Raw genomic sequence first — 22,396 nt, forward strand, 5'->3', positions numbered from 1 at the left:
TCTCAGCAAACTAGGGAACTTCCTCAAACCCACAAAAGGCATTGATGAAAAACAGTTAATGGAACTGTATAATTTTCCCTAAACTCAGGAACAAAGTAAGGATGTCTAATCTCATCACATCTATTCAACATCATACCAGTGTCCTAGCCAGTGCAATAAGACAAGAAAAAGAGGATATACAGATTAAACAGAAAGAAATAAAATTGTCTTTATTTGCACTTGACATAACTATCAATGTAAAAAGAATCTCTAAGAAAGCTTCAAGAGCCAGCAAATTCAGAACTTCAAAATAAGTGGACTTATTTGCTTCTCAACTCTGGAAGGGTTTGCATGAGTCAGCTTTTCTTCCAGTAGATGATCTCTTTTCTCACATTTTTCCCTTGAAAAGGATTCATTCTGAGGATTCAGGCTGTAAGGTTGATATCTTAGAACTAAGAAACCAAAAAATGGAATGCAGCCCCAGAAAATTAAAAGCCTTCAAGAGCGAAGTTAAAAGCTTCCCCTCCGGTGAACTGATAAGCCCAGAAACTGACAAGCTTTCACACTCACTAAAATCCCCAGATGACATACATATAACACTGTGTAAGATTTATCTTATCACTAAGTCTTCTATACATTCACAGCCTCTATTAGTAAGGCAAGTACCAGGCACTCACATATTTCAGACACATTCCTACTCCCAACAAACCCACAGACACATCTAATTGGTGCAGAGGCAGACCCTTATCCCAAGGGCAGCCAATTCCTAAAGAAACCAACAACTGAGGTCATGACATGTCTGGGGTGGGAGGGAAAACCCTAAAAGGCAAAATTAATTTTCCCTCAAATATAAAATGGAATGTTCTTGAAAAATAAGGTATTAAGCAATTAGAGTAGAAGCTGAGACATCATGAGACTGAGACCCTGGAAGAGCCATAAAGGACCTTGGTCACAGAAAAATTAAGAGAGAACATAAGATACAAGAAAACAGAAACTATACAGTAAAGGAGAATAAGGTAGAATGAAGAAACCAATGGGTGGAAGAGAAGGGTGGGGCAGATTCACCAGGAATCCTATAAATGGTAAAGTACTAGGAGAGACCATCCAAGAGAAATGGTCACTAAAGGCCTAGGAGTTGTTCTGAATCAGCAGGATGTCTATATTAGTCATCTATTGCCAAAATAATGCTGCATAACAACAGACCACAAAATCTTGGTAGCATATAACAATAAGCATTTAACTTTACCTTGGGCATCTGAGCTGGGTTGACTCTGCTTTAAATTATAGGTCTGGGGCAGCCCCGGTGATGCAGCGGTTTAGCGCCGCCTGCAGCCCAGAGCGTGATCCTGGAGACCCTGGATCGAGTCCCACATCAGGCTCCCTGCATGGAGCTTGCTTCTCCCTCTGCCTGTGTCTCTGCCTCTCTCTCTCTCTGTCTCTATGAATAAATAAATTAAATATTTAAAATAAAATAAATAAAATAAAGTACAGGTCTGTTGGGTGGCCCTGCTCTACTGTCTCACTTTGAGGTCTACGCTGAAGAGGCTACAGCTGGGCAGCCCCGGTGGCGCAGCGGTTTAGCGCCGCCTGCAGCCTGGGATGTGATCCTGGAGACCTGGGATCGAGTCCCACATCGGGCTCCCTGCATGGAGCCTGCTTCTCCCTCCGCCTGTGTCTCTGCCTCTCTCTTCACTCTCTCTGAATGAATGAATAAATAAATCTATAATAATAATTTAAAAAAAAATAAGAAGAAGAAGAGGCTACAGCTATTCAGGGTTCTTCTCTTGGTAATGGCAAAGGCATGAGAGGGCAAGCCTATCAACACAAGCATGCTGCAAACCTGTGCTCTCATGTCTACTAATATACCATTGGGTGAAAGCAAGCCATACAGCCAAAACTAAAATCAAGGGATAGGGATATAATTCCATCTATGAAGTTATGGCAAGGGTATAAAAGTAAAATAGTACTACAGAAGGGTGAATAAGTAGAGCAAATGACTCAATCTACTACACTATTCCACACTTTACTATCCTAATGGCCTACATTTCTGTTCCCTGTGATTAAAAGGACCTTACTAAAACAAAAGGACCAAAAAAATTCTCTAGGAGTACTGACAGGCTACACTGGGAGCTCCCAATCCCCAATGCAATGCAACCTATGGATTCTATCTCTCCTTTAGGAAGTTGGAAAACATCTGTATTGTTTTGTTGAAGTATTTCCAACTAAAAAGGGGTAAAAAAAAAGACCTCTTAAGAAAATCAAAACATTTCTAAAAAAAATGGCAGCAACTGCTCAAGGATTTCCACAGATGGAAGATGCCAATTAAACATGTACAACACTCTACCAAGGTACATAGAATTTCAAATTAGTCTGCTACCTGTCCAGTGATCCCAGATTTTCTATGACCTAAGCTTCTGAGTGCTGTCAGCAACTTTATGGTTAAAAAACACTTTTCTAGAATAGTATTATCAACACAGTTTGTAAAAAAGAAAAATGTCACAAACCACAAAAAGAAAAAAGAATGGACAGAGTCAAATCTAAGATTAGAGTGAAATGAAATTGTAGAAAAGAGAATGAAAACAAGATACAAAAATCTGGAAACTTAAAACATTAAACTTGCTAGGAGTATAAGATATATAGTTTACTGGCCTAAAGAAAGTTTTGAGAAAAACAGTCTAGTTTCTTAAAAAAGTAAGTAAAATGCTGGGTACACTCTGGAACTATGACCCATTTCAAACAATGAACTTACTCCTTGCTAAGGGATTTAACAATGACTCCATAATATCTGTTAAAAGAACTTCATTCCTCAGTAAACAGCCAAGCAAGTCAAAGACAACACAAATGTCCTATTAATATAAACAGAAATTAGAACCACAATGCACACTATCTTTGACTGTTGTTCAAAGATTTTTAAAAGCTTACTTCTGACACAGACTATCCTGGCAACTTGGGATTCATGGTCCACCAGCCCACCACTAAGGGATAGCAAAAAGACAATGGAACCTCACTGGTACTAACAGGGATGCAGCATCAAAACACCTGGGGCATGCCATGACTTCCAAGATCTCTGCCTCACATTAGGCTAGGTCTAATAGGAGTGGGTGTAAGCGAACACATCTCATTCAACTCTGCATGAGTTCTCTTAATAGCCTAAAAACTTTGGGACACCTAGGCGGTTCAATGGTTGAGTATCTGCCTTTGGCTCAGGTTGTGATACCAGGGTCCTAGGATCAAGTCCCATATCAGGCTCCTCATAGGGAGCCTGCCTCTCCCTCTGCTTATGTCTCTGCCTCTCTCTCTCTCTCTCTCTCTCATGAATAAATAAATAAAATCTTAAAAAAAAAAAAAAACAGCCTAGAAACTTTAAAGATCTAATTCTGGAAAAAGGTCTTTAAACAGCAACTCTAGGACATAGACCATTATAATCTCATTATAATAAACACTATTACCTTGAAAATCAAAAACTTTCAGTTATCAGGTACATATAACAAGCCTCATCTGCAAAAAAAAAAAAAAGAAAAGAAAAGAAAAAAAGCCTCATCTGCCACCAGAGAATTTCAATGCAGATTAACAACAAAAGCAGTTCTAATAAGAGTTCTGCCTCCAAACAAACAAATTTAAGGTGTGACTCTCTAAAAGCACTTTTAAGGGATCCCTGGGTGGCGCAGTGGTTTGGCGCCTGCCTTTGGCCCAGGGCGTGATCCTGGAGACCCGGGATCGAATCCCATATCAGGCTCCCGATGCATGGAGCCTGCTTCTCCCTCTGCCTGTGTCTCTGCCTCTCTCTCTCTCTCTGACTATCATAAGTAAATAAATAAAAATTAAAAAAAAAAAAAAGAAAAAAAAAACCTTTTAAAAAAAATAAATAAAATAAAAGCACTTTTAAGAGGCTTCAGTAACAAAACAAAAAATCCCCACCCACCAGCCTCTCAGTGGCCAACACAAGAGAAAATTCAAAATCCTTCTACAGACAACAATTTCCTGTTCCCAAGGAGGAGGAAGAGTGAGGTGATCTGATTTAGAAACAGCTCTTTGGTATTCAAATGTTTTGATAAGGAGAATGCCAAGGCTGTTTAACGCCAGCCCAATCAAAGAAAAGGGTTAGATGGCAGATCAGAGGGATAGGATTTGTTCTGCACAGGGTACATGAACAGGTTATTAAGAGTTATGAAAGTTATAGGGTGCTTGGGTGGTTCAGTGAGTTAAGTGTCTGCCTTTAGCTCAGGTTATGGTCACAGGGTCCTGGATAGACACCCAGGACCAGCTCTGTGCTCAGTAGGGAGTCTGCTATTACCTCTCCCTCTGCCCCCCCTCCGCCCCCACTCATACTTGCATGCACCTTCTCTCTCAAATAAATGTGTAAAATCTAAATTAAAAAAGAGTTGTAGGGATCCCTGGGTGGCGCAGCGGTTTGGTGCCTGCCTTTGGCCCAGGGCGCGATCCTGGAGACCTGGGATCGAATCCCACGTCGGGCTCCCGGTGCATGGAGCCTGCTTCTCCCTCTGCCTGTGTCTCTGCCTCTCTCTCTCTCTCTGTGACTATCATAAATAAAAATAAAAAAAATTAAAAAAAAAAAAGTTGTAAAAGTCACAAAACTATCTTCCTTATGATATCCACCTGGCCTTCACAGTTTATGTTCTTTTCTTTCCAGTCTCCATTTTCACTCTTTATTAATTGATAAAATACCACAGTCTTAATGGTGTTAGACATAGTAACCAAGGCTCACGGGTCTGTGTGTGCAGATGAGCCACTATGAACTCAAGAGATAGCCATTGAAGAGCAAGTCTAGCCCTCCCAGGGGTTACACCAGACCGGTCTACAACCTGCTTTTCTTGGCGCTGTCCTGTGCACCCTCCCCTTATCCTACTTTTCTCAAGTGATAACCCTTGCACAGCCCAACAATATTATGGCCAGTTCTGAAACATTGGTATTATGAACTGAATTGTGTAACTCCCTCCACACACCAAATTCATAGGCTGAAGCCCTAACTAACTCCCATTACCTCAGAATGTGACTATATTTGAAGATAGGGCCTTTAAAGTAGTAATTAAGTTATAATGCAGTCCCTGGAGTGGGCTCTAATCCAATATGGCTGGTGTCCTTTTTAAGACAAAATTAGGACACAGCACAGAGAAAAACCCACATGGGGACATGGTAAGAAGGAGGACTACAAGCCATGGAGGGCCTTCAGAAGAAACCAAACCAACCACCTTAATCTTGGACTGCTAGCCTTAAAAATCATGAGAAAATTAATTTCTGTGAAAGCCACTCAGTCTGCAGGATTTTGTTAGGGTAGCCCCAGCAAACCAATACTACAGGGAACACAAATGGAACACATTTTTCTATAAAACCCTGTGATTGAGGGAGGAGACATTGCATCTAAATCCACCCTCAGGTAATTTTTTTTTAAATATTTATTTATTAAAGCAGAGCACTTGAGGGTGAGGAAGAGGAGCAGAGGGAGGGCTTCTTCAAGCAGACTCCCCCTAGAGCACAGAGCACAGAGGCCTCGATCTCCAGCCTCTATCTCTGGCCTTAATCTCAGTGAGAACCCATGAGATCATGACCTGACCCAGAACCAAGGATTGGATGCTTAACCAACTGAACCACCCAGGTGCCCCACCTACCTCAGGGAATTTTTGATGGCTTTGAGACATTTCTAGTCATCTCAATTATTGAAAAAATACCACATTAATAATAAGCATCTTTGTAGTTTCACCTATCCTTTTTTTAAAAAAGATTTTTAAAATTTATTTATTCATGAGAGACGCATAAAGAGAGAGAAGCAGAACCTAGGCAGAGGGAGAAGCAGGCTCCATGCAAGGAGCCCAATGCGGGGCTCAATCCTGGATCCCAGATCCTGGGATCACACCCTGAGCCAAAGGCAGATGCTCAACCGCTGAGCCAGCCAGGCGTCCCAGTTTCACCTACCCTTATAAAAGTCTTCCTTAACATCAACAGTAAAGCAGTGCCGGAAGTTTCTCCTTAGCTACAGCAATCACCAAATTTCACTTCCATTCCCTGCTTTCTCCATGACAACACAATTACAACCATTCCCTAGAGTGGTCATCTCCCATGGTCCCAGCCTAAGATGGAGGTTATACACCAAAGGTTTCCTAAAAATTTCTTCCCAAAGTGGTATTTTTGGCATTCTTTAACCTCTGGATCAATCTAGAATCAAAGGACTCTGAAGACACCATGCTGCTTCATACATCCATACCTGTGCTATCACCTTTTGACTGCCTGGAAAACTTCAAGTAATTCTTTATCAGATGAAATTTCATCTTCTCTATAAAGTCTTTCAAAAACCATTTTCACCCCCAATAGGTGATCAATTCCTCACTCTCATAATTATGTATGTAAGTGCCCATCCCCTTCACTAGACTGAAAGTCCCTTGGTGGCAAGCACTTACTTATCTTTGCTCACCAAGCCCTTGCAAAGCACCTGCTATGTAGCACTTGGAAATGTCCACTGAATAAATGAATGCCAGCAATCACATGTGATTACTCCAGGCCTCTTCCTGGCAGGGTGACCAGTAAATAATCAATGGTCCCCGATAAGGTGGGTGAATCTCACAATCATAAGGTTGAGTGAAAGAAGCCAGATACAAAACAGGACATCTTCTATGATTCCACTTAAAGTTGAAGAAGAGGTAAAACTAATCTTTGGCAAAATATATCACAATAATGCTGGGGAGGGATGAAGGGGTGGATATGAGTATTATCAGAAAAGTGACCTGAGAGAAACTTCTGGGGCGCTAGGAATGTTCTCTATCTTGATCTGAATGTTATAATTACACAGGTATATTCACATGTAAAAAATCCATCAGGCAGTACATTTGAGATCTGTACACATTACTGAATACATGTTATACTTCAAACACTCAAATTCTATGTATTGTCCTTATCTACCCTCCACCTCAAAAACTCAGTGCTCACAAGAAACATTTGTGACTGAATAACTAAATACCTTCTGAATAACAACAATTAATCAACAATTTTCACATAAGAGAAGAAAAGTCTTGGGACGCCTGGGTGGTGCAGTCAGTTAAGCATCCCTCTCTCAGTTTTGGCTCAGGCTGTGATCTCTTCATCCTGGGATAGAGCCCTGCAGCGTTGGGTTTTGCACACAGCAAGGAACTGGCTTGAGTTTCTCCCACCCTCTCCCTCTGCCCCTCCCTACCCGTGCACACAAGTGCACAAACGTGCTCTCTCTCTCTCTCTCTCTCTCTCTAAAATAAATAACTCTTTAAAAGAGAAAGAGAAGAAAAAGCTCACCAAGCAATTGCAATCAGTCTTAGTTAGAGGGACGCCTGGGTAGCTTAGCGGTTGAGCATCTGCCTTTAGCTAGGGCCTGATCATGGGGTCCAGGAATTGAGAGCCTGCTTCTCCCTCTGCCTATGTCTCTGCCTCTCTCTGTGTGTCTCTCGTGAATAAATAAATCAAAAATCTTAAAAACAAAACAAAACAAAAAAGCTTTGGTTAGAGCTAGGGTATTGGAAACATCATCATCCCTTCATACAAGGACACTTGCTTCTGTCCAAAGTTGCAGCATGCCTGCAGGTGCTACATGGGATAGCAGCTTTCCCTCTTTTAAAAGGCCCAAAGCATAATCCCTAGATATACTGACTGCACTACTGCTAACGCCTAGGATCCCAAAGACATTTCAAGACATTAGGGGAAAAAAGGGAATTTTACAAAGTTCTTTCTACTGCATTAAGAATCTAGACACACTGGCAATAATATCAGAAGGGAGCTTCTGTCCATCTCTCCAGCAATTTTCACTTAATTATTCTACAATTGTCTACCTACCGAGCAAACTCCTCTTTATCCTTCAAAACTCAACTTAGATGTTAACTCCTCTGGGTAGTTCTTCCTAACCTCCTTACCCTCCTCAATGTTCCTTTGTCTGTTCTCCTTAGTTTCACTGCAATTCAAATATTGGTTTTTGTCTTTCCCTACTATACCATGATCACCCCCAGCACTGACTGCATGGCAGCGCCCTTAAGAAGCATGTAAATGTCTGCTGAACTGACCTGAAATATGACTACCACTGGACAAGCCCTAAAATAAGTGGTATTTCCCAGATAAGGCACAGTCTGTACCCAGAGGGAGTGAAAAAACTATAAATATTGTCTAGGACAATGTTATTTTTAGTATTGTGGTCACCAGCCTCTAAGAGTGAACTTCAGGGTGGCAACCTGGAGACAAAATGACTTAAGTAAAGATCATGAGATCCACCAGGTAGGCTATGCTCCTGAAAAGAGGTATGGCACAGCAGTCACGGCCCCAGAAGTGGTGGGTTCACTCACTTCAAGGCAGGGTCTCCAGTGCCCTGAGCATTTCTATTACATGTAAGAACAAGTAACCATGTGACCCTGAACTAGTTTCTTTACCTCCCTGTGCCTCAGTTTCCTCATCGGTAAAATGAGGAAAGTAATAGGTTGGTTACCTATAACTTCACACTGTTTTTAAAAGATTTTTTTTTAAAGATTGTATTTATTTATTCATGAGAGACACAGAGAGAGAGAGACAGAGGCAGAGACAGAGGCAGAGGGAGAAGCAGGCTCCCAGCAGGGAGCCCAATTTGGGACTTGATCCCCATCCCAGGATCACACCCTGAGCCAAAGGCAGACGCTCCACTGCTGAGCCACCCAAGTGTCCCTGTTTTAAAGGATTAAATGAGAGAATAAATATAAAATGCTTAGTATCTAGCATATAAGCACTCAATAAGAGTTTGCTCTAATTATTCTACTCTCTGGGATGTAATGCCTCGGCTTTATTTGGTCCCACCATATTCCTGCCTTGCTTGGCACTGGGGCCAAAATTAGACAGGCAAAACCTGCTTTCTTGGCCTTTCTAGCACTTGCTTCCATGTTTGCACAGCTGATACTGCGTATCTATACGCAGGGTTTCCCTCTGACCATAAATACCCCCCAACAGAGCAAAGCTACATGTCATTCTTTACACCCTCTCCTCTTCCATTCTAATAAAAACTGATAGCTTCCTATTTCATTTCCTCGGTGCTCTATACTCTTTTCACAGATTAATGACAACAAATTAATCAAATACACAGATCCTTATAGTCACTCTGTCAAATATTCTTATGGATAAACCCACTAAATAATGAGGGTTTCAAGAATTTCAGGCTCTACTACCTAATGTTAGATCAACTTTTTCCCCCTCATCCTCTCTCCCCCATTGGGCCTCTCTTCCTTCCTTTAAGGGGGGCAGGGCAGTGCTAGCACCACAAACCAAAGAATAAAGTTGCCCATTTCACCTGCTTAGGAGGCAAGCCATGGTTGCCACCAGAGCATTTTTACCTGTGGGCTTAAAAAACTCACTACAGCCCTCCTCTGCCATATGCTTCCCAGTCTTCATCCAATACCAAGGAGTAAAACTGCCAGTCTGGTCAGTTCAAGGGCATTTACTGAAACAAAGTCCAATGTCTACAATAAGCACAGTGGTTAGGACTCTGTCTGCCTTTCTTCTCACCTCTCTGGTGGACATATGGTAGTCTCTAGACAAGCTACGCCTTGGCATTACTCTTCCTGCTGGCTGTCATGCTTCTTCGAGTCAGTGGATCACAACTAGCATTTCTTTTTAAATTAAAAATTTTACAAAACAGGAACACCGGGGTGGCTATGTCAGTTAAGCATCTGACTTTTTTTTTTTTTTTTAAGATTTTATTTATTTATTCATGAGAGACACAAAGAGATAGAGAGGCAGAGACACAGGCAGAGGGAGAAGCAGGCTCCATGCAGGGAGCCCGGTGTGGGACTTGATCCCAGGTCTCCAGGATCATGCCCCGGGCTGAAGGTGGCACTAAACTGCTGAGCCACCCGGGCTGCCCCAAGCATCTGACTCTTGATTTCAGCTCAGGTCATGATCTCAGGTCATGAGCTCAAGCCCTGCGTTGGGCTCTGCACTCAACTCAGATTCTGCTTGTCCCTCTCCCTCTTCTCCTCCTCGCTCCCCTACTTGCACTCTCCCCCTCTCTAAAATAAATAAATAAATCTTTAAAAAAATTTTTTTACAGAATAAAAACGTAACTTTATGGTATGTAATTATCTTAATGGAACTATTTTTAAAAGAATACAGTAGATACAGTGCATCACAAGTAGTAAGAATATATACTGAGTATTAAAACCTTTGAATTAATATACTGTGTTGTTATTACTGTGAGTTGTGGTCACAACAAGATCAGGAAACTCTAGTTTCAGCAGTGAGATGTGACCCTAAGGCAAATTCTCTGTGGACAACGGCAGACTCTTTGGCCTGCTTTGTTTCTAGACATTAGACTGCCTCCAGTCTAGGTTAAAACATGTATTTTCAATGGAGCAATCTCACTCCAAGGGGACAAAAAGTGGTTCTTGAAGGTTATAATCTCTTAATTGTTCATGTGTGATACAAACATAAATATAGTATATACACAGGATACACTATATACTTGTGGTATTAAAATTTCATGGGTAGGAGGGCTTTAATGTTAAAAAAGAAATTGTCTAAAAGGCCTTCTTAGGGGAGTGATAATGGAAAAAAAAACCTGAAAAACAATGGATTAAATGAATTCATTTTATGAAGCCTAATTCCCAAGACTCCACACTGAGCCAGAAATGGCAGTGTTAGCAAGGCCTGCCTTTGGCTCACCTGTTTCCCTTGAGGGATTGGGGATGGTAGAGTGCAGTAGGGGGAGAAGGGCTAATAAGGGGCACAAGCCTAAAGTTCCTAATTCCCTAGCCAAAAACCATCTCATTCTCATCTCCCCACCAATATTCAAATTCGTGCTCAGGTTTACCCAAAAAGATACTGAGTTCAGTTTTGAGGTGGGACATGCAGCTGAAGCTGCTAAAAGCCAAGGCTGGAAATGAGAGTTTGAAGCAAAGAGGACGAGAATGGAAACAGATCTTAGGATCATGAAGAGTTGAAGCAAAAGGAATGAAGTCTGCCTAGGGAGGAGTGAAAAGACAAAAACACACAACCATTGCAATATTTAAAGGGGGGCAGGGAGGTTCTAATAGCTTAAAAAAAAAAAAAAAAAAAAAAAGAGGGACGCATGGGTGGCTCAGTGGCTGAGCATCTGCCTTTGGCTCAGAGCATGATCCCAGGATTCCGGGATGGAGTCCCGCATCAGGCTCCTTGCAGGGAGCCTGCTTCTCCCTCTGCCTATGTCTCTGCCTCTCTCTGTCTCTCATGAATAAATAAATGAAAGAAGAAAAGAAAGAAACAAAGAAAGAAAAGAAACAAAGAAAGAAAGAAAAGAAAGCCCGCCCCATGAACTATATAAAGACAAGGTCATGAGGAGTGGTCCTCAAGAAACAGTAGAAAGATAACTTATGTTTCAGATGATGTTGAGTCACCTATGAAAATCTTTTCTCAAAGTCTCATTTACACTATCACATTTTCCCTTTCTTTTTTAAACTACATTTTCTTAGTGAAGCACCTGGGCAACTTGGAATGGCTTTAACCCTAAAACAAAAAATTACCCTGTCCAGGATAAAACCTCTCCTAGCCTCAGATAGATGTGCACAAAAAAAAAGAAAGATGTGCACAAGCAGTTCTGCACCAGGTATGAGGTCCCACTTCAGAACTCTGCCATGAGTCTCGGGCGGTCACTCCCAGCCAGCCAGGGAGAGCGTGGAGGAGGCAAGCAGGGAAGAAGGATGGGAAGCTGGGCTGCATGACCCTTACAGAGGTTTTCATTTCCGTTCCTGAAATCCTGAGACTACTGGGTCACACCAGTTGATACTGCAATGTAAGGACGCATGACAACTTATTAATACAGTGCATGGTCCTTAACTGAATTCAAGAGCAGGAAAAATTAAAAAGCTAGAGAATACGTGAATCTTAATATTTAGATAATGGACTATATATCAGGTTTATGTCAAGTGTCCTGAATGATGTAATTATATTATAATTATGTGCACCCTTTCTCCCAGGATTAAGATGCAAAATATTTAGGGTGAACTGTTATAATGTCTGTCTGCAAGTAACTCTCAAAGGATCAGGCTACAAAGACGGAGCACAAGCACAAGCTAGCAAGTAATCAAAAAATTGGCAAAACAGTAACTGGTGAATCTAGGTAAAGGAGGATGGGTGTTTAATGATATCATTGCTACAACTTTCTGTAGGTTTGATGTTTTTCAAGATGCCAAATGACAGAGGGGAGGTATAAATGGCATCAAGTATAAAAAAGTTTTTTAATTTCTGTGTGTTCCAATTCGCTTCTCTTAGAATAGAGAATGGAGAGTTGATATAAAAATGATTCACAGAGGGCAGCCCCAGTGGCGCAGCGGTTTGGCGCTGCCTGCAGCCCAGGGCGTGATCCTGGAGACCTGGGATCGAGTCCCACATCGGGCTCCCTGCATGGAGCCTGTTTCTCCCTCTGCCTGTGTCTCTGCCTCTCTCTCTCTCTGTGTCTCTATGAATGAATAAATAAAATCTTTTTAAAAAATGATTCACAGCATTTTTTAAATACTATCCCCATTCAGAGACAAATATATTTCAAGTATACAAGGCAAGTCAGACTCTATACCACATGGAAAATTTCCTGAGTTACATACATTAACAGAATCTAGTGTTAAGGTTCACTATCCACATGTTGTGGAACATAAACCTTAACAATACTTTAAGAATCTCAGGGCACCTGGCTGGCTTGGTGGAGCGTGCAACTCTTGATCTCAGGGTTGTGCGTTCAAGACCCATGATGGATGTAGAGACTACCTAAATAAATAAAACTTTCTAAAAAGTACTTTTAAGATTCTAGATACTTTCTCAGGATTCTTTACTTTAAACGGTATATCACCACTGATGGGTTTTACACAAATGCCAAGAGTTAAAAGCAAACTTGCTCATTTGCACTAAAAAGGAAAGATCATATGGATAAGCCAAATTCATATGCATATTTATTGTTTTAATTAGTGAATTTTAACTTCCAAAATCTTGAATTGGAATTCTGAGGAAGTAAAACAGACGAAAAAGTTTCATTTCCATCCAGTCACATCCCTAAAGGAATTTCTATTTAATATCAAAAAGGAAATAAGCAAATGAAATAAAAATGCCCTTAAGTACTCAACTCTGAGTAGCTGAACAAAAGAAAATGAACTTTAATCAAGGCAAATATTTATTGAGAACCTACTATGTACATATCTCTGAGGAATTCAAACTACAAAGACTAGACCTTGCACCCCTGGGGGTCACAATTTTGTTGAAAACAAATACAGAGAAAAGTGAAGGAAAATAACAATGGTTAGCTCAGTCCTCCCTAGTCTCCATGTTCGCAATGCCTCAATTCAAAGACTTCTCTCCTAGCCAGGCCACTGCAACAGCCTCATTTACTGACCTGTCATCAGGCCTCTCAAACCACAGGTTCTCAAACTTGGGGGGTACACTGGAATCACCTGGGAAGTTATCAAAAACCCATTATCTGGATCCCTTCTCCAGAAAAGGATTTTACTGTGTGACCTAGGCACTGGTTTTTCTACAGCTCTCCAGGTAATTCTCATACGCAGGAAAATTTAAGCAGCACTGATCTAAACCAACCTCTGGCTGCCCAAGTACCAAATACAATCTATTCTCTGGCCATAAAACCTCTGATGATTCCTCACTGCCCACACAAATCTCAACTCCTTACATCATTTTCAAAGCCATTCAACGTCTCCAATCTATCCCTCCAGGCCTACCACCCATCCCAAATCCACAACTCTGCACTACTCTCCAGCTTCAATGAACTTACCATTTCCTTCTGCGCCCCCCCCCCCACAGGATTCATCCCATGCATAAAAGGTTCTCCAAACTCACAGACACCCATCCCAGTCTCTATTAAAATACAAATCAACTTTCAAGAGCCAATGTAAAAGTTTCTTCCTTTCAAAACTCTTAACTCCCCTGGCTCCCTCTTCTTGCATTCCAACAAAACTTTGGACACAGCCCTAATTTGACATTTATCATGATGTTTGTAGTAGCAGTTTACATTTCTCTCCCTCCCAACAGACTGTGCATTCCTCAAGGGCACAGACCATGTACATTTATCTTCAAGTTCCCAGTGCCTCGTCATGGCTGAAACAAAATGAAAGTCCAATAAATTGTTTACTAAATAAATGGGCATCACATACTTGTGGAATAAATGACAAAAAATATGAGAAAAGACAAACGTAATTCAATAGGAAACGCCAAATTAGTTCCATAGGCCAAAACTGACTCCAGAAAAGAGTGCTTCTGGCAGATACAGAGGGGGATAGACCCATGAAGACAAGACACTGGGACTTGAACTCAAGTCTCAAAGGAAGGAAAATGTCTAGACAGCCAAGAAAGAAGAGCAGAGAACTGTGAGCATGGAAAATAGCACAAATATGGCCCGGTACACACAAAAAAGCCATTTAGCTTGGCTTTGGGTTTCCTTAAAAGATACCTTAAGAAAGACATTAGAAATGAATCTACTGTTCTATATAAATCTATTCTGTCTCCTTACAACTCTTCTTAGTCCTTATCACCACTTGATACATTATGGTTCCGTATATTCAAATACTACAACGCAAGCTCCATAAGAGCAGGAACTGTTTTGTTTATTGCTGCATCCCTAGGGCTGACATTAATGCCTAGCGCATAGCAAATGTTCACTATAGGGGCACCTGGGTGACTCAGTGGTTGAGCATCTGCCTTTGGCTCAGGTCATGATCTCAGGGTCCTGGGATCAAGTCCCACCATCAGGCTCCTCACAGCAAACCTGCTTCTCCCTCTGCCTATGTCTCTGCCTCTCTCCCTCTGTGTTTCTCATGAATAAATAAATAAAATTTTAAAAATAAATGTTCACTATATTTTTGCTGAATGGATGAATGAACATGTTTATTATGGGCCTCTGATCTAATGCTTCCTTTCACCTGGCAGTTTCCTCCCTACCACACCCAGTCTCCACATCCAAATCCTGACGCCTTTTCCAACCCTAGTAAGTGCCCCAACTCAGAGTCTTCTCTGATTCCCACTTCCCCCTTTTCTAAATTCCCAAAGGACACTTTTTATGGGCTACCTGGCAACAACACAATTATTTGTATACCGGTATTTATGTATATCTTATCTCCCCCCTTTATACTATAAATTCTTTGAGGGCAAATTCTAGGTCACCCCCCACCCCCCCAGCTTAGTGCCTTGTAGAGTTGCTCAGCAATCCCTGTTAAACAAGAGGAAAATTTAAATTGTGGTATTAAACCTTTAATATCTTACCATCAGAAAGATTAAGTTCAGTAATGAGTTATCTTCACTCATCTTGGCCTGTGATGCCTGATTCTTCAAAATCATAATACCCAACACTTATATCATGCTTACAATTGTGCCAGGCATTGTTCCAAGGCTTTACATAAATTAACTCAATCTCCAAAAGAACTATATGAGATAGGTATTATTATTATAATACTGTACACTGTACACACAAGGAGACTGAGGAAGAGAGAGGTTCACATGGCCGGTAAGTGGCAGAGCTGGGACTCAAACAGGTGGTCTGGCTGCAGAATCCATGCACTTAACTACACTGCAAAGCCTCAGTGATTGCTGGGCAGCCTACTCATAAAGCCAACTGTGGCCTTCTGAGAAATTTACTCTGAAAATTTTAGAGATGCAAGGATATCTAATGCAAGGAACTATCACCCTCACAGGAAAGATGGAATTCCAGAAGGTAGTAAAAGTAAGTAACAGACAACAGAAAGGAATGGAGGTTTCTGCAGTACAACACTGGGAAAGAGAAATGCTGGTGAGAGACCCTTGGACCTGGAATGGAACTTCAGGGGCATCAGTAAGAAGGCATGGAACAAAGAAGTAAACATAAGCTCTGGCATGATGTTATGGGTACTGAGTTGGTACAGCATACACGGTAGCAGCAAACTTAAGTAATGCTTAAGAATGTAGTGCTGGGCAGCCCCCATGGCCCAGCGGTTTAGCGCCGCCTTCAGCCCAGGGTGTGATCCAGGAGACCTGGGATTGAGTCCCCACGTCAGGTTCCCTGCATGGAGCCTGCTTCTCCCTCTGCCTGTGTCTCTGCCTCTCTCTCTCTCTCTCTCTCTCTCTCTCTCTCTCTCTCTCTGTGTCTGTCATGAATGAATAAATAAAATTAAAAAAAAAAAAAGAATGTAGTGCTTGGGGCGCGTGGGTGGCTCAGGTGGTTAAGCATTTGACTCATGATTTCAGTTCAGGTTATGATCTCAGGGTTCTGGATTATGCCCCACGTTGGGCATCATGCTTACAGGGGAGTCTGCTAGATGATTCTCTCTCTCTCCCTCTCTCCCTGGCCTGTTCATATGCTCTCCTTCCCTTTCTCAAACAAGTAAGTAAATCTTTAAAAAAGAAGAAAAGAATATAGGGCTCAAAGTGCCTGGGCTGCCAGTTCTGTTAGATAAGTAAATTTAATTCCTTTGTCTCCATTTCCTCAACTGCAAAATGGGCTAATATTAGCACTTAGCCGTAAGGATCAATGATTAGAAGGACACCTGGGTGGCTCAGTGGTTGAGCGTCTGCTTTAACTCAGGGTGTGATCCCGGGGTCCCAGGATCAAGTCCCACATCAGGCTCCTTGCATGGAGCCTGCTTCTCCCTCTGCCTGTGTCTCTGCCTCTTTCTCTGTGTATCTCTCATGAATAAATAAATAAAATCTTAAAAAAAAAAAAAGGGTCAATGATAAGAATCCATGTATATTTATATTCAAGAGGATGGGTTGGTTTATGCTACAGTTAAAACTCCATTTAAAAAACTCAGTGGTTAAAAAAATAAAATAAAATAACTCAGTGGTGGGGTGCCTAGGTGGCTCAGGTTATGACCCCAGGGTTGTGGGATCAAGCTCTGCTCAGCAAGCAGCCTGCTTCTCCCTCTGCCCCTCCTGCCTACTCCTGCTTTCTCTTTCTCTCTGTCTCAAATAAATAAATAAAATCTTAAAACAGACACACACACACACACACACACACACAAAAACTCAGTGGTTTAAAGCATAGACTTACTGCTTACACTACACAACCACTTCAGATCCCCTTCAGAAAAAAAAGGAGTGTTTGCCTAGAAGTGCCTCACATCACTTGCACTCAGATTTCAATATTCAAAGCAAGTCACACAGCCATGCACAATTTCAAGGTGAGGGGTAAGTGCTATCCTACCACGAACCCAGAAGAAAAGAAAAATAGAGTATCAGTGTGCAGCCCTAACAACTACCACACTATGAAAGAGCCTAACACCTCACCTGGAGCATAGTAAGTGCTCAATTATTGGCAGCTGCTATTATTATCACAACTGAGGGGTCTGGGAAAAACCTATTCTAATAACCCTAAGTTAAAAAGCTGAACAAGTATGGAGATCTGGGGAAAAAAAAGAAATCATCCATGTTATTTGCAATAACCCAAAGGTAAATTTACAACGAATTTCACAATATATAATGGAGAAATATGCCAAAAAGTTTCTAGGAAGCAAAAAAATAGTAAAGAAGAAGACAACCCTCTCGGGTCTCCTCCCTCTTTGGGAACTTTATACTGTATCGCTCAGTAAACTCTGCTTTACTGCCCACCTCCAACCTAAAAAACAGTAAGCAAGAGTTACCAAAATAGTACCACAGGCCTTTTACAAAGATATAAAAGGGGGTGGCGGGCACTGAGGTGGGCAATTGACCGGATGAGCCCTGGGTGTTATTCTGTATGTTGGCAAACTGAACACCAATAAAAAATAAATTTATTATTTAAAAAAAAAGATATAAAAGGGAGGGATATGCCAAAATGTTTCTAGTAAACAAGATATAGTAAACAAGAGTTTCCAAAATAGTACCACACATCTTTATTCATTTAAAACATGTAAAATTCCACTGATATCTTTACTTTGAAAACATTAAAAAAATTATTCAGCCTTTCAGAGATTCATTTCTAATCTCAGAACATAACTTCCCCATATTATCCCTGTAAGTTTTTTTTTTTTTTAAGATTTATTTATTTATTCATGATAGACATAGAGAGAGAGAGGCAGAGAGAAGCAGGCTCCATGCCGGGAGCCCTACATGGGACTCGATCCCTGGACTCCAGGATCGCACCGTAGGCCAAAGGCAGGCGCTAAACCGCCGAGCCACCCAGGGATCCCCTATCCCTGTAAGTTCTTAAGGGAATTCTCCCACAGGGGTTTTCAGGACCTTAACCATCAATCAGGGAAAGAGATCTAGTTAGTAAAATGAGATCTGAATTCTAAGCCTACCTTGGCCATAGATCAGCTCTATGGTCTCACAAAATATTTACATGAGTATAAATCCATTCTATCATCCATAAGATGATGAAATTGGACTAGGTGGCCTACAAAGTCCCTTCCAACACTACTCTTCTTCAATCCTAAAAAGCCAGAAAGAGGCTTTGGTTGAGAAGAATCTAGTTGAGATGCTGAATTATGTAAGCCCTGATAACGCTTAAACTAGAAATAACTGCCACAGCCACAGCTATAATGGTAACAACAAAGCTTAGTTCAAGACTGAACATAGGGAAAGTCAGTACCTAGGGAGAGCCCTGCTGGCATGAAATGCTGCATTAGAGCAGATAAGGATGGACAGAGTAGGACTATTATGTGTAAATAAGGAGACTGGTATTTGGCCATGGCTTATGAAATCAGTCTTTTAGTAACATTTCTTACAACATTCCAGTCCCAGCTCTGGGAACCAGTGACAAAGATGGGAACAAACTTGAAGCAAGGAACCAACAAACATTGTTAAACTTGGGATCTGTCAACTATCAGATCTCAGTACCAACAGACTAGGCTTTTCAATTCCTTAAGACTCCAAATCAGGGGTGCCTGGGTGGCTCAGTCGGTTAAGCGTCCAACTCTTAATTTCAACCGACGTCATGATGTCATGATCTCAGGGTCGTGAGCTGAGCCTGTGTCCAGCTTTGCACTGGGCATGGAGCCTGCTTGAGATCTTGAGATTCTCTTTCACCCTCTCCCTCTGCCCCTTCTCCCCTGCCCCCACCCATATACTCTCTCTCTCCTAAAAAAAATAAATACATAAAAAGACTCCAAAGCAGTAATCCAAATACATACCTAGAGATCAAGAACTTGAAACTCCTTGGACAGATTAAAAAAAAAAAAAAAAGAGCTGCAAAGCAACATGTTACAAAATAGCTCCTCTCTCCATCAGTGATACTTGTATCATTTTCAGCTAAACAGAAGTCCCTGCCAGACAAGCTACCAGTACATCCTCACTCTCTCTGAGAATATAAGACTGTCCCTACAACAAAATGGGAAACAGTGCTGGTCTCTAATGAACACCAATGGAAGACAATACACTAATTCATGCCATAAACAAAGCCAACCAACACTGCTATATTAATTTTCCTATTCCTGCAGTCCTATCCATGATCTTTAAGGAAGCTACCCATTCTAACTGTATAAACAACATGGGACACCTCTACTGTCTCTCATGCTTCAAGAGTCACTGCCTATATGACTAACAATCTCCTACCTGGAAACCTAAAACCTGGCAAATATATTTAATAAAACTATGGTACAATTAGAAAAGACTCACCATGTCTGGACAACATTTTAAAAGGCTATGATTCTACATGTGCATCGTCACTTACTTTTATAGCCATGTTTCCTTCTACTTGTCAATCACAGAATAATCTTCAATCCTGCAAAGGATATTGATCAATATAGTAGAGCCAAGGCCATCTTTGATTTTTAGGAATTTAAATATGAAGTACAAGTAGATGGGGATGGAGGCAGGGAAGCATATACAATCCTTAATGAGTAAAAGAAATCCTTTTAACAAATCAGTTTTTAAATATATTGGAAGAGGACAGAAGATAAGGCTCAATTTTTCAAGGGAACCTTGCTGAATATTATTAAAAACAAAGATTACCTTTATAAAATGAAAAACCATCCTCTAAGTAAGGTGATAAACCAATAATAATTTACATAGGAAAAATCTCCATTACCCAGTCTAAAGTAATGAGAACTCCCAACAACTAGTGCTCTCTACTGAAAACTGGAAAGCTACAGTATTGCACTTAAAAGCTTAAATCTTTATAGGAAAGACAAAAGCTTCAGAAGTCATACTGCAAGACATCAGGCAGTTAGTCACAGCCATGAAGGGTCACAAGGCCTCACTAAAACAGCTACCTTGCTGTTTGCAAAACCTTTTGTGACATAGATATAAATTTGTTTCCTGACCCTACTATTTTCTTAATATCAACTTTTAGATAAAAATAGGTAAATATAAATGGGCAAATAAGTGCCAACTTGCCAACTTTTATTCTATGATTTGCTCCATCTCATTTAAAACTATAGGATAGTCTTGTCCTATCCTGTATTTTCTAAATGAAGGGGGAAAAACTCCACTCCCCCCACCTCCCCGAAAGGGGGACTCTAGAGGATCTAGACCTGTGGTGTCAAATGCCAATACCACTATGTGACTATTTAAATTTAAATTAACTAATATTAAATAAAATTTAAAATTCTGTTCCTCGGTCATACTAGCCACCTTTGAAGGGTTCAAAAGCCACATGTGTGACTAGTAGGTACTGCACATAGATAAGGCATTTTTCATCATAGCACAGACTTCTATTGGACAATGTTAATCTAGAACAATGTTTCTTAAATTTAAATGTGCACAAAATTTATCAGTATAGCTTGCTAAAACAAAGAATACTGGGTCCCCATCCCAGGTAATTTATTTCAGTCGGTCTGGAATGAGGCCTCAAAATGTGCATTTTAAACAAGCTGCAAGATAATGGTGATTTTACATATCACCTTATGTAGTGCTGCCTATGGTTAAGAACTACTTTTTGAGGATGCCTGACTGGTTCAGTCAACAGAGTGTGACTCTTTTTTTTAAATGTTTTATTTATTTGTTTCTTTTGTTTATTTATTTATTTATTTGAGAGTGAGTGAACGAGCAAGAGAACACAAGTTGGGGGAGAGGGAGAAGCACCCAATCCGGGGGATGGGGGTGGGGGATGTTTCAATCCCAGGACTCCAGGACCATGACTGGAACACAGACCCAGGCGGAAGGTAGATGCTTAATCAACTGAGCCACTCAGGTGCCCCAAGCGTGCAACTCTTGATCTTGGGATTGTAGGTCTGAGCCCCACATTGGGTGTAGAGATTACTTAAATACAAAACAAAACAAAATACCCCACTAGTTTTTGTTTTCTCCCAATCCATCATGGAATAATACTTCTATAAAATACCAGAAAAATGAATTGCCCAGGAAAAAACTTTTTTAAAAACAAAGACTATACATAAACTTACATTTTTTATTATTACTCAACAGACAAATCAATTTTCTAAAAAGTACTGTAAATACATCTACATTCTTCAAGTTCTGTACTTATCTCACCACAGACAGGTAACAAACAATCTGTAGACCTGCACAGATCTGCATACTATGAGCAACCCTGACCTAAAAGGGCTTATTTCACATTTTTACAGTTATCTCTGATTCCGCCACATGGTCAACAAGGATGGTGCCTTGACTTCTTCAAGCTAATCTACAGTTGAATTTAGACTGCTAACTTTACAAGAGCTGTTAGGCCAAAATATACAAATGAACATTAATAAAGTCTTTGTGTTAAATTATACAAAATTTCTTTCAGTAAATAAAACCTATGCTTTATATGTACTAGCTTACCGGACATAATCTTTCAAAGAATTTCTTAGAATACTGATGGTTTCCTTGAACCCAAAGTAAACAGTCCAAGCACGCTTCTTTGCTCATGTACACTTAGGGGAAGGAACAAACCAAACAGAATCCCTTCATGGGACGTCAATGCCCTTAACCAAACTGCCTCAAGCTTATAGTGTTTTCCTCCATTTACATATCAAACCAAAGAAATGGATTTTTCTTCTATTCATCTTCTGGTCTGGCCCAACAAATGAACTTTCCAGGATCTCTCAAGTTTGGCCACTTCCTAGAGACTACTTTTAGAATTTTGTCACTCTAGAATTCTGTTTTACTAATTTGCTTGACTTTTACTTAAGCAAATGATAAAATAAGGCTTTGAGAATTTTAACTTTTGATCCTTTTTCCTATGGTAACAACTGGTTTAATATAACTCTACATATAGGCATATTATCTGTAAAAACAAGCTCACACGCTCAACCAGACATTAAGAAAAATTCCATTTGAAATTGACATTAACAAAAGAGTTTCAAGGTATATACAAAGTCTAGGGAATATAAAAATGAAGGGTTTTTTTTAAATGTTTCTTTTATAATGTTAGGGAAAAACCTTTTCCTCCTAAACATACTGAATGAAGCAGCAACAGAATGAGTAAGTGGTATTCAAAGCAAGAAAATGTCAGGAGCTTTAGCCATGGCCACCCCTCCAGTCCCATCTGCAGAAGCTGCTCTTTTATCAGGCTATAGGAGCAAGGGTGTGGAACAGTTTCCCAAGCATAAAAATAAGGCAGGGGAGAATT

At 40.6% G+C, this 22,396-nt stretch overlaps 1 protein-coding gene across 6 annotated transcripts in view; it reads right to left on the bottom strand.

Annotated features, from left to right (window-relative positions):
* The window catches only part of CHD6 (chromodomain helicase DNA binding protein 6), a 203,653-nt gene that overhangs the window by 175,257 nt on the left and 6,000 nt on the right, over positions 1–22,396 (bottom strand). For 2 of the 6 annotated variants that reach the window (XM_025470092.3, XM_049100161.1), the window contains exon 2: positions 19,556–19,606. The exons of the other annotated variants lie outside the window; for them this stretch is intronic. The gene's annotated coding sequence lies outside the window, so the exon portion shown is untranslated. The remainder of the gene's footprint in view (positions 1–19,555; positions 19,607–22,396) is intronic. 6 annotated transcript variants of the gene reach the window in all.

This window comes from Canis lupus, chromosome 24 (assembly GCF_003254725.2).
Source record: "Canis lupus dingo isolate Sandy chromosome 24, ASM325472v2, whole genome shotgun sequence".
In the NCBI taxonomy this organism is placed as follows: domain Eukaryota; kingdom Metazoa; phylum Chordata; class Mammalia; order Carnivora; family Canidae; genus Canis; species Canis lupus.